The sequence below is a fragment of the Pinus tabuliformis genome, chromosome 1_2 (genome assembly GCF_031772625.1).
Source record: "Pinus tabuliformis cultivar Carrire ecotype Pingquan chromosome 1_2, CPIR1, whole genome shotgun sequence".
Taxonomy (NCBI): Eukaryota; Viridiplantae; Streptophyta; class Pinopsida; order Pinales; family Pinaceae; genus Pinus; species Pinus tabuliformis.
This window is the reverse complement of record NC_142298.1, coordinates 726,748,260-726,759,773: the sequence shown is the minus strand read 5'-3', so window position 1 is coordinate 726,759,773 and position 11,514 is coordinate 726,748,260.

Genomic DNA, 11,514 nt, shown 5'->3' with positions numbered 1-11,514 from the left:
GCATCCACTAAATCTACATGCAAATTTGCCTGGGTGACTATTTTTTGAGTAGGAATGAGTATGGTTTGGGTTTCTGTTGGCCTACCCTTACATATTTTTGTTTTTGTAGCCACAGAGATTACCTCAGGAGTAGTGTTCTGGGCTTTTCCGTTTGCAATTTCTTTAATCTTCTAACGTAGCCTTTTAACTGCCTTTTGAAGATTTTGATATTTTTCTCTCATCTTCTTTAGTTTTGCTCCAGCTACTCGCCTCTTCCAAAGAGCATCTTTTACAATAACAGGCATGCCAATAGCTTCTATATCTAAATATTCCTGTTGTTTATCATGGTCGTGTTCCAATAGAACTGTGTCACCAGACTAGTTATTGGATTCATGAATAACTTCTGTGTCTACTTCCTTTTCCTGGTCTGTATCTTCTAAAGAAGGTAGAATTTCCGTATGTCCAGAATCTTTTGGGGATTGAGCTTCCACTAGGTTAGGATCAAGTGATCCTCTAGGCTGCATGTATGCATTCAGATTTGCTAGGACTCGAGCCATCCCTATCTCAAAATCCTGCAAAATATCATTTTGGGGGCTCATTGTTGATGTTTGAAGAGGATCTTCTTCATTTTCTAGTTCATCATCAAAGTGTTGTGTCCTTTCTTGCTCTAAGTCCAGTCTATCCTCTTCCTCAGTTTCTTGTTCTGATTTGGACTCTTCCTCGGGTTCTGATTCTGAATGACATCCTTCCCCTTGTTCAAGTTCTTCCTCTGGTTCCGACTCAGAGTCCTGTATACTAATTGGTCTGGATGGTTCCACAGGTTGTTTGACGCTATCTTGTGGATTTAAAGACATTCTCTGGGCTAGATTTAACCTTGCAGACCACCTGCGCTTATGAGCTTCAATGTTTGAGCTGGTAGTCCTTTTCCTTTTCAGAATAGGGCTCTACTGGCTTATCTCCAAGATTGTAGGATTTTGGATTACATGGTTTTGACTAATATCCAAGGGCACTATGAGACCATCCCAAGTTAAGTTTTGTTGAACAAGGTTATGGCTAACAATTGTTATAATCAATCCATGGTGGCTAACTATGGTTTTAGGGTGCCTAGCCTGTATTATTCTATCAGCGGTATCATGCAACAATGAATTCAAAAAATATGGTAGATTAATAGTGATATTTAGTTTTAAAACAACTAAAAGTTTGAGTTGTCATGGTCTTACCACGTCTCGTCATCCATCATAGGTAATGTACCTCTAGACAACACTTGCCAACTCACGCCATGGTTCTGCCAAAGAAGATGGTTGTATGCCCTTGCCTTTCTTGGTTAATTCCTTGTCTGCATCTCTGAAAATGTCCACCGCATCTTGCAACATTATGTGTTTTTTTGGCCATGTAGTTACTTCCGCTGGCAGCCCAGATACTTCAGCTATTACAACATCTGATACTATGATTCTTCTACCTCTCACCAGGGATTGCCCATTCTGTAGATGCTGTAGAAATTCAATAGTGATTTCCTCACTAGGGGGCTGAAATCTTATGAAATATGATATCCACCTTGCGCAGACCAGAATTTCCTTGGCTCTGTCGGAGACTTCTAGCACTAAAGGTTCTCGACACACTATCTTGCCACCCATAATGCTTGAGATCTTCCTACTATTGCAAAGGATTAGTGTAGTGGAGAAAACACAATAACAGACAGCAACAAAGAGATAGAACAACAAGTAGTTGTAACAACTAAGTTTTAAAATGTTAAATGATATCTCTATGAGAATTAATTAATCTGAGGACTATTATTTTGCCACATGTCGTGTGATCATAGAGTAACATATACCCCTATGAAATCCAATAAGACAATTATAACACATGCAAGAGTGTAATGGAGGTCCCATCCATCCTTCAAGATGAGAGGTCGCCTACAACTAAATGTGTTAGTGTCAGTGTCTAAAGCCTTCCATCAGTGATCAAATATGCTTTTAAAAAGTGGTCTCATGGTGTCAATGTCAAATTTTGTCATTTCAGTGATTCTTCAAGTAAAATTTGGTCACTAGGTATTAGGTCTAGGGTTGTTTTAACTCCTTCCAAAGTTTTCCAAGTGTCTCACCCTTTGGCTGAGTGTACCATCATTCAAACAGTTATCATCATTTCAGGTTCCAATGGGTAATTTTACACCTTGTTGATGCCTCAGTTGTACTTGGGTAAGCCTCATTTCTCTCTCCTAGGGTTTTGAAGGTAATTTCTCTTGGATGGTCAAGTCATCAACAAAACTTGTATCCTGATGTTCATACACCTTCCCCTATCCTTAATGTACCATATTAAACACTTCCCATCACTGATATCCCAAAAATTCATCATTTTCCCACAAACCCTAGTTTCATGCTACAATTTGATAATTTTCTAGGCTACGCCTGTGTTTTTCCCTTTTGGACCCCTTCCCCTCACTCAGTATTTGAAATTCCACTTTCCCCTATTTCCTAACATCCATCCCTACTTCCCAAAATTTTCTCAACAATTTAGAAGCCCCTTATCCCCTTCATTTCACTTCATTTCGACAAATCCCCTGTTCCACACATCGGGACAGGTTTTAGTCCAATGATGTTTTTGAGCAATAAAAGATGAATTTGAGAAAACTGAGAGATTTTTTTTTTCAATATAGGCCAAGGAAGAAAAAACTCCTTCACTTTTTACACAGGTGTCATGGTTTTAGAGAAATGTGAAAAATATAGTTGCCTCAGGAGAATTGATTCACCAATGAAGTGACCTTGAGAAAATCAAGGTTTCTCCTAGCTTGGTTGGCAAAATAACTTGCTTGATGAGTCCAATCATAACTATATAGAAATATATTTCTAATGAGCTATCATGAGCTTAATTTGGAGTTGAGGAAGACCTTCAAAAGTTGACTGCAACAGCACTCTGCCTTTAAGCAGCCTCACTTTGCACATTTTTACCAGTCTTGGGAGATTTGACTGTTGATGGGGCAAATGAACTCCAAATTTAAACATTCAAGATGTTTTTGGAAATTATACTCAATACGCTTTCCAAAAAGCTTTCCCACGCCCAATTTGGACACCAGGAAGGCCTCCAAAACGGGTTTGCAAAAAGACATTATGCACCTGTTCCTTGGCGCTATGCACCTGTTCCAAAAGCCAAAAACACTTCAAAACTCTTCCAAAATTCCTAAAATCAAATTAAAGCTTTTTCCAAGTAAGTAAAACATTCCTCCTTGTTTAGGGAAGTTGTGTCTGGTGCCTTGGATGTTTTGGTTTCCTTTAAGAGAAACACTAGCTAAATTGCTAACATAAACCCTAGCTAATTCTTAACTCCTCTTTTGCATGTTTTTAAAGGGCATTGCTCTTCTTTTTCACCTCATACATTTTGAGCTTGGAAAATCCCATGCCCTTTCCCTAACATTATCAACATTCACTCCCTAAACCCCACTTCTATTTACCAAACCCTAGCCCTATACTTTATTCCCAAACCCTAACTCCCACTTCCTATTCCTTCACTACATCCACTTCATTATCAAATCCCTCCTTCCACATTCATAATACCATCCACTACCCTCATTCCCAAAAGAAACCCTTCCTCCTAGCATTCACTTCCTTGTACACACCACTCACCTCATATTTCAAAATCTCTTCATACTGGTCTGCCTTCACTTCAAATTCATAAGCATGGAGACAGTTTCAAACTATGAGAGGGAAGAGGAAACTCTCCAAGGAAAATTTTAAGGATGGAAAATTTTCTTGAAGTTTAAAACATTGGCGAATCTCACTAATCCCTAATATGCAAATTATAAATGTTTATTGATATATTTGTAAAATTAATCAAATTTATAATTATTTTATATATAGTCTCTATATAATGTTGGCGATTTTTAAGGTAAAATAATTTTATATTCTAAAATTTGGGCGAATCGTCTTTTATAAAATTGGAAATTGGCGAATCTTTTTTGTGGAAAAATCATGGAAAATTAGCCCACTGGGCGAACATTAGCCCCTAAAATTTTCCATGAAACTCTCAATGATTCTTCTAGAGAAACTCATGTACCTAAAAGGCCACACAAAGGGGAAAAGATCATCTGAGAGGACACTATCAGTTTTAAGAGTTGATTGCTTGTCCTCTTGCTATATCTTGTTTTAGACATCATTCTTGCTATGAGCTTGCTCAGTTGTTTGTCACTCATCTACATAATGACCAAGTGAACCTCGCTGGTGTCTCCTTCACCTTTTCACTTGCCACTATCTCAGAAACAACAAGCATTCCAAATGTTGATGAACAGTGGAATAAAGGACAGTATGTTGACAGTATAATGGAGAGGCTTAAGCATAAGTTGAAAAAGGGCCTTAAGAAAGCAAAAAGAGCATGATTAACTCAAAGATATTGGCTGAAGCTTCATTGGCCCAAAATAACACCTAACATAGATCACTCATGACAAATTTCAAAAAAATTGGTAAACATTTTGACATTTTTGAATTTTTCATGGAAAAAACAGTTTTTTCCGGCAGGTGCGTAGCGCCACCTAGAGCTCGCTTTTGATGGGGACCTCCATTTGAAGAAAACTTAGCATTTTTGGATTCCTTCTGAAAAGTTATGCATGATCACAAAAACCTCTTCAAGACTGAGTTCATTCCCTGGACCCAAAACTGCATTTCACATTTGATCCAGTAATCAACCACTAAATTAAATCAAACTCCTCTAAGCATATAACTAGCCTAAAATTAGTCTTTACATCATCCATCTTAAGCCTCATTTTCTATATTTTCTTGAGATTGATAATGAGAGAGCCCTCTCCCGACCTAGTAGGGCTAGCTACCAGGTTAAGTGTGGTTTGATGTTACCCTAGACCTGCCTTTCTCAGTCTGAGGTAGATTTAGGTGCTAACATAGTGGAAACCATACTGGGGAAGAAAAGGTTGTTTGTTTGTTATTGTTGTTTTCTTTATAAGCTACAGACAGAGCCTGAAGTTAGCCAGGTAGCCTATGAACTTCTCTTGCTTTGCAAGTGCATAGTAGATGAATGATGCTTCAGTCAATCTCCAGTTTAGTTTATGAAATGAACATCTGGTTTCCTCAGCAAAATGAAATCAAGTTCAGATCTGACTATTGATAGTGAACAACGATCGGACATAGCAAGGCTGAAATCATTCACCTGGCGACTCTAAATCAGTTTCAAGATCAGATCCAAGGACTCCACTGGAGGATGAACCTGACCAGCAGAAACATGAAAGGACAATATGGAAAGATCAGGTATTCAAGTTGGAATTTCATCCGAGACATTTTGTTCTTTGTTATAAATTATTTGTTCTCCTTTCCCGAGAATGTTGAGAAGGCATTGCAAAGTATATTGTATTTGAGAAAAGATCCTCGACCTGCATTTGATTCCTTCCCTTCGAAGATTGCAAATACATAATATTTGCATGTCTTTGAGCTTGATCAAGACCCTTCTTTTGAATCTTGTGATGACCGTCTTCAAACTGATGAGCCTCAAGAGACCAAGATTGATTCTACACCTTCTGTGCATACCATTATACCTTGTAAAATTCCAGATTGATACAAGTCTCTGATTTTACCTCCTATATTCCATGCTTTCCCTAAAACTCATGACCTATATCTAACAAGATTTGATGGTGAATGTGACAACATCACTGCTGAGAGACATGTATTGAATTTTGAGTCTCTTCTCGACCTTTTTGAAGTTGATGAAGAGGATGTCAGTATTAGGCTTTTTTCTCTTTCTTTGAAAGGAAAAGTCAAGAGTTGGTTCAAAACCCTACCTGATGCAAGCATCTTAGATTTCTAGTAGTTCATCGAAGTTTTCCTCGACAGGTGGGTGGTCAGAAAAAACCATTTCTTGATTATAGAAGAGTATAACCAGCTGAAAAGACTGCCAGGGGAGACAATACAATAGTTTTCTGCCAAATTTAACCTAGTCTATTTTTCGATGCTAGTTAATATAATACCTCCTCTTGGATCCACTCTCTTACACTACCCACAAGCCTTTGATCCGGAAATGGAATTTCAACTGAGGGAAAGGAATCTTGCAACACTTGAAGAGATGAAAAACAATGCAGTAGATGTAGAGGCTAATTTGCTGATCAGAAAGGCAAAGTTGAAGGAAGAAGAGATGAAGAACATAGATCCAGAGGAATCAACATCTTTAGAGGTAAAGCTGGACATTTTGGTAAGTGCAGTGGAAGAAATGATGCAATGGATCACCAAAAAGAATGATTATGATGTTCAAGATCATGACTCGCTGATTGAAGAAGAACAAGTTGTTGATCCAAAACATTTTCTTTCTTATCCCAGTTGTCATAGATCTAATAACGATTGTTTTATAGATCATCTTGCAGAAGAGAGATCTGTTGATATGACATGTATGCTTGATGATGTGTTTTATACTGATGATTTGCCTCAGTTTGATCAGTATGATGATGACTAAGTTCTCCAAACAGAAGCTAGTCTTGCAGATAAATCAACAACTAGTTTGTGGAAGGAGGAAGTTCACTTTTAGCAGCTTGAATACAGTGATTAACCAATGCATATCAGCTATGGAAATGATGAGGAAAATGTAGCAAATTTTGAAGTAAGTGAAGGATCTTTACCTTTTTGTTTTGCTTCATTTTAGTTCATCAGAGAAAAATTTCATGTAATCAGAAACCAATCGTCGATAAGTTTTGATCTGGACCATCTTGAGGGCAATGAAATCCTTGTTCAAGACTTCTCATATATAGATTTGCAGCCCTCGAATGCCATTGATTGTCAAGTTACAGATGAAGACTTGGAAGCTGGACTATATGATCGAATGATGCAAGATGATTTTGTATCATTCTGTTTTGAATCATTTCAGTTTTTGAAGGAAAATTTGCATAGCACATCTTCAATAAAGGATGAGCAACCTGTAGAAAATTGTGCAATCACATTAGAACCAACAAAAAATGGGTTGCAGGAACCTTCTCAAGTTTTTCACGATCCAATAGCTAATGTTTTGGATGACTTCTACACTCAAAGTCCTTCTCCATTAGCTACCTATGAGCTTGAAACAAGTATTGATACAAACTTAATTTGGCAGCCAATTTCTTTGTCATTTTCTGTAGGAGGTTTGTCACAAAGCTCAGATGAAAGTTTGCATTCATGGTATGAGGAGAAGAAAGGTAATCGATTGGATGAGCTAAGTGCTAGTGTGCATGAATTTGGAGATCCTTATGCAGTGTTTTTGGAGTCAGATAGAGAATTCATATTATTCAACGGATCTATTTACAAGTTTTCATGGGAGTTAACTTTTAGTAGTTCTCTCTTGTTTTTCATAAGCAAGCACTTGTGGAGAATGCAAATAGCAGCCAGAATGCTTACTTGGTTGCATTGGTTGTTTCATTTCGCTTGATCAGGTGATGAATGGAAAAGCTAGAGTATGTCAGTTGTGTTTTAGTGTTGAGCAATTTTTCTAGTTTGTCAGTTGTGTTTTAGTGTTGTGTTAGTTTCATTTCATTTATGAGTCTTAAGTCTTGAGTCTTGAGTTTTCATGTTTTTGTCGTGAAATTTTTGACTCTGTGCCCATTGGATAAAGCTACTTGGTCTACAGTGTTCTTGGCACCTCCAAGGAGCTACCATCCCCAATGGAGCCAATGTTAGTGTCAACCTTTGAAGCCTTCCATCAGTGATCAAATATTCTCTTACAAATTGGTCTCAGGGTGTCAAAGCCAAATTTTGTCATTTTAGTGATTCTTCAAGTAAAATTTGGTCACTAGGTATTAGGTGTATTGTTGTTTTCACTCCTTCCAAAGTTTTCCAAGTGTCTTGCCATTTGGCTGAGTGAACCATCATTCGAAGAGTTATCATCATTTCTGGTTCCAATGGGTCATTTTACACCTTGTTTGTGTTTTAGTTGTTCTTGGGTAAGCCTCATTTCCCTCTCCTAGGGTTTTGAAGGTAATTTCTCTTGGATGGTCGAATCATCAAAAAAACTTGTATTCTGATCTTCATACACCTTCCCCTATCCTTAATGTACCTTATTAAACACTTCCCATCACTGATATCCCTCAAATTCCTCATTTTCCCACAAACCCTAGTTTCTTGCTACAATTTGACAATTTTTTAGACTAGGCCTGTGTTTTGCCCATTTGGACCCCTTTCCCTCACTCAATATTTGAAATTACACTTTTCCCTATTTCCTAACATCCCTCCCTACTTCCCAAAATTTTCTCAAGAATTTAGAAGCCCCTTATCCCCTTCATTTCACTTCATTTCGACAAATCCCTTGTTCCACACATCGATATAGATTTTACTCCAATGATGTTTCTAAGAAATAAAAGATGAATTTGGGAAAACTGAGAGAGGTTTTTGGCCAAGGAAGAAAAAAAACGTCACTTTTTACACATGTGTCATGGTTTTAGAGAAATTTCAAAAATACAGTTGCCTTAGGAGAATTGATGCACATCTAAAGTGACCTTGAGAAAATCAAGATTTCTCCTAGCTTGGTTGGCCAAATAACTTGCTTGATGAGTCAAATGATAACCAGAAAAAAATATATTTCCAATGAGATATCATGAGCTTAATTTCGAGTTGTGGAAGACCTTCAAAAGTTGACTGCAACAACAATCAACCTTTAGGCAGCCTCATTTTGCACATTTTGACTAGTCCTGGGAGATCTAACTTTTGACAGGGAAAATGAACTCCAAATTTAAAAATTCGTTTTTTGTTGAAAATTAGACTCAATAATCTTTCCAACAAGCTGGCGCGCACCCAATTTGGACACCAGGAAGGCCTCCAAAACTAGTCTACAAAAAGGCACTACGCACTTGTTCCTTAACGTTACGCACGCATTCCTTGGCACTACGCCCCTGTTCCAAAAGCTAGAAATACTTCAAAACTCTTCCAAAATTCCTAAAAATCAAATTAAGTCTTGTTTCAGGTAAGTAAAAAATTTATCCTTGTTTAGGGAAGTTGTGTTTTGTGCCTTGGATGTTTGTGGTTTCCTTTAAAAAAACCGTAGCTAAATTGCTAACATTAACCCTAGCTAATTCTTAAATCCTCTTTTGCAAGTTTTTAAAGGGCATTGCTATTCTTTGTCACCTCATACATTTTCAGCTTGGCAAATCCCATGCCCTCTACCTAACATCATCAACATTCACTCCCTAAACCCCACTCCAATTTACCAAACCCTAGCCCTATACTTTATTCTCAAACCCTAACTGCCAATTCCTATTCCTTCACTACATCCACTTCATTATCAAATCCCTCATTCCACATTCATAATACCATCCACTACCCTAATTCCAAAATAAACCCTTCCTCCTAGCATTCACTTCCTTATACACACCACTCACCTCATACTTCAAAATCTCTTCATACTCATCTGCTTTCACTTCAAATTCATAAGCATGGAGACAGTTTCAGACTATGAGAGGGAAGAGAAAACTCTCAATGATTCTTCCAAAGAAGCTCATGTACCAAAAAGGCCACACAAAGTTGAAAAGATCATCCAGAGGGACACTATCAGTTTCAAGAGTTGCTTGTTTGTCCTCTTGCTATATGTTGTTTTAGACATCATTCTTGCTATGAGCTTGCCCGGTTTTTTGTCACTCATTTACATAATGGCCAAGTGAGCCTTGCTAGTACCGCCTTCACATTGTCACCTTCCACTATCTTAGAAACAACATGCATTCCAAATGTTGGTGAATAGTGGAATAAAGGACATTATGTCGACAGTATAATGAAGGGGCTTAAGCCTAAGTTGAAAAAGGGCTTTAAGAAAGCAAGAAGAGCATGATAAAATCAAAGATCTTGGCTAAAGCTTCAATGGCCCAGAATAGCACCTAACATAGATCACTCATGCCAAATTTTAAGAAATTTGGTAAACTTTTTGACATTTTTGAATTTTTCATCGAAAAAACAGGTTTTTCCGGCAGGTGCGTAGCGCCACCTGGTGCTCGCTTTTGATGGGGACCTCCATTTGAAGAAAACATGGAATTTTTGGATTCCTTATGAAAATTTATACATGATCATAAATTACTAGGAAATTTTGACAAGTTTTGGACCTCCAAAAGGGCGAAAAACACCCAAAAAATGCCCTCTCTGCCACTTTTTGGCCACACAGGAAGTAGTCTTGGGAGATTGCAAATTTTGAGGGGAAAATGGACTCAAAATCAAAACATTCAAGTTGTTACAGAAAGTAGACACATAGGTCTTTCGAATTAGCTATCCTGCACCTGAGTTGGACCTTAGGAATCCCAATTTTGCTCAAAAACTCTGTTTTTCGCTTAGTATTCTTCTAGTTTGAATTTTTCTCTCTTATGGTCAAATTCATGATTTGAAATGATGTAAATTGATGTACTATGATGTAAGAATGATAGAAATTTACTTGATAAGGTAGATACATCAGTTGTAGGTGGTGTAGAGTTGAATGAATCAATTTCCTAGGTTTTAGAGGCAAGCTGTTCCACTACCTATTTTTGTGTTCCTAGTTTACATATGGTTGAAACCAACCCTCTTTTCACGGATTCAACCCCTGATGGATAGAGCAGGTGGTTTGGAGGTCTATATCATGTTTTTTTTCAGTCGCTTGAAAAGGTTGGACTCTTGTGAATGCTTTGAGCATTATTGTACATCATTTCTGCATTTTGGCGAGGAAATATACCAAGGTTTGCAGCATTTTATGGAATTCTTGTGGCAAGGTGACTTAGTATTATTTTTCCTTCTGTGATTCAAGTTATGATGTGTTTATGTGTGCCATTATCTCTCACTTTTCAGCTTAACTAAATGAATCAAGTATAAAGGTGGAAATCATTGATGTTGCAGTACTCTACCTTAGCGTTTCATTAGTTTTACATATTCTCTACTGTTTGAAGAGGATTCATGACACATTCATGCCCTCTCCAACTCCTCACCAATCTCAAAACTCACCATTACACCTAGTTCAATGTACTAAAGCACTTTCCTACCTCGCCCCACAGAAACCTCTGCAAGACTAAGTTCATTCCCCAGACGCAAAATTGCCTTTCACATTTGATCAAGCAATCAACCATTAAATTCAATCAAACTCCTCTGAGCATATACCTAGCTTAAAATTAGTCTTTACATCAGTCATATTAAGCCTCATCTTCTATATTTTCTTGATATTGACAAGGAGAGAGCCCTCTCCTGACCTGGTAGGGCTAGTTACCAGGTTAAGCGTGGTTTGATGTTACCCTAGATTTGTCTTTCTCAGCTTGAGGTAGATTTAGGCCCTAACAGAATGGACAGGGAAATGTTGTTCTGACGGCAATGTACAAGGGTAAAAGACAGGGCATTAATATGAGACAGAGTATGAAAGGACAACAATATGCAAGAAAAAGATGCTTTGTTGATGATATTCCTGCTGAAAATGATATGATTGATTAACTCATGCATAAAGGTTAAAGGTAGGGAGAAATTAGGAAAATAATTCTTCTGATAAAAGGAAAAGTAAGAAGAGTGTATTATAATAATTATTGATGTTGAAAATAGAACTTCAATACCATAACCAGAGCTTCTGTTGCTAGCAGGCATACATAGCCTCGAT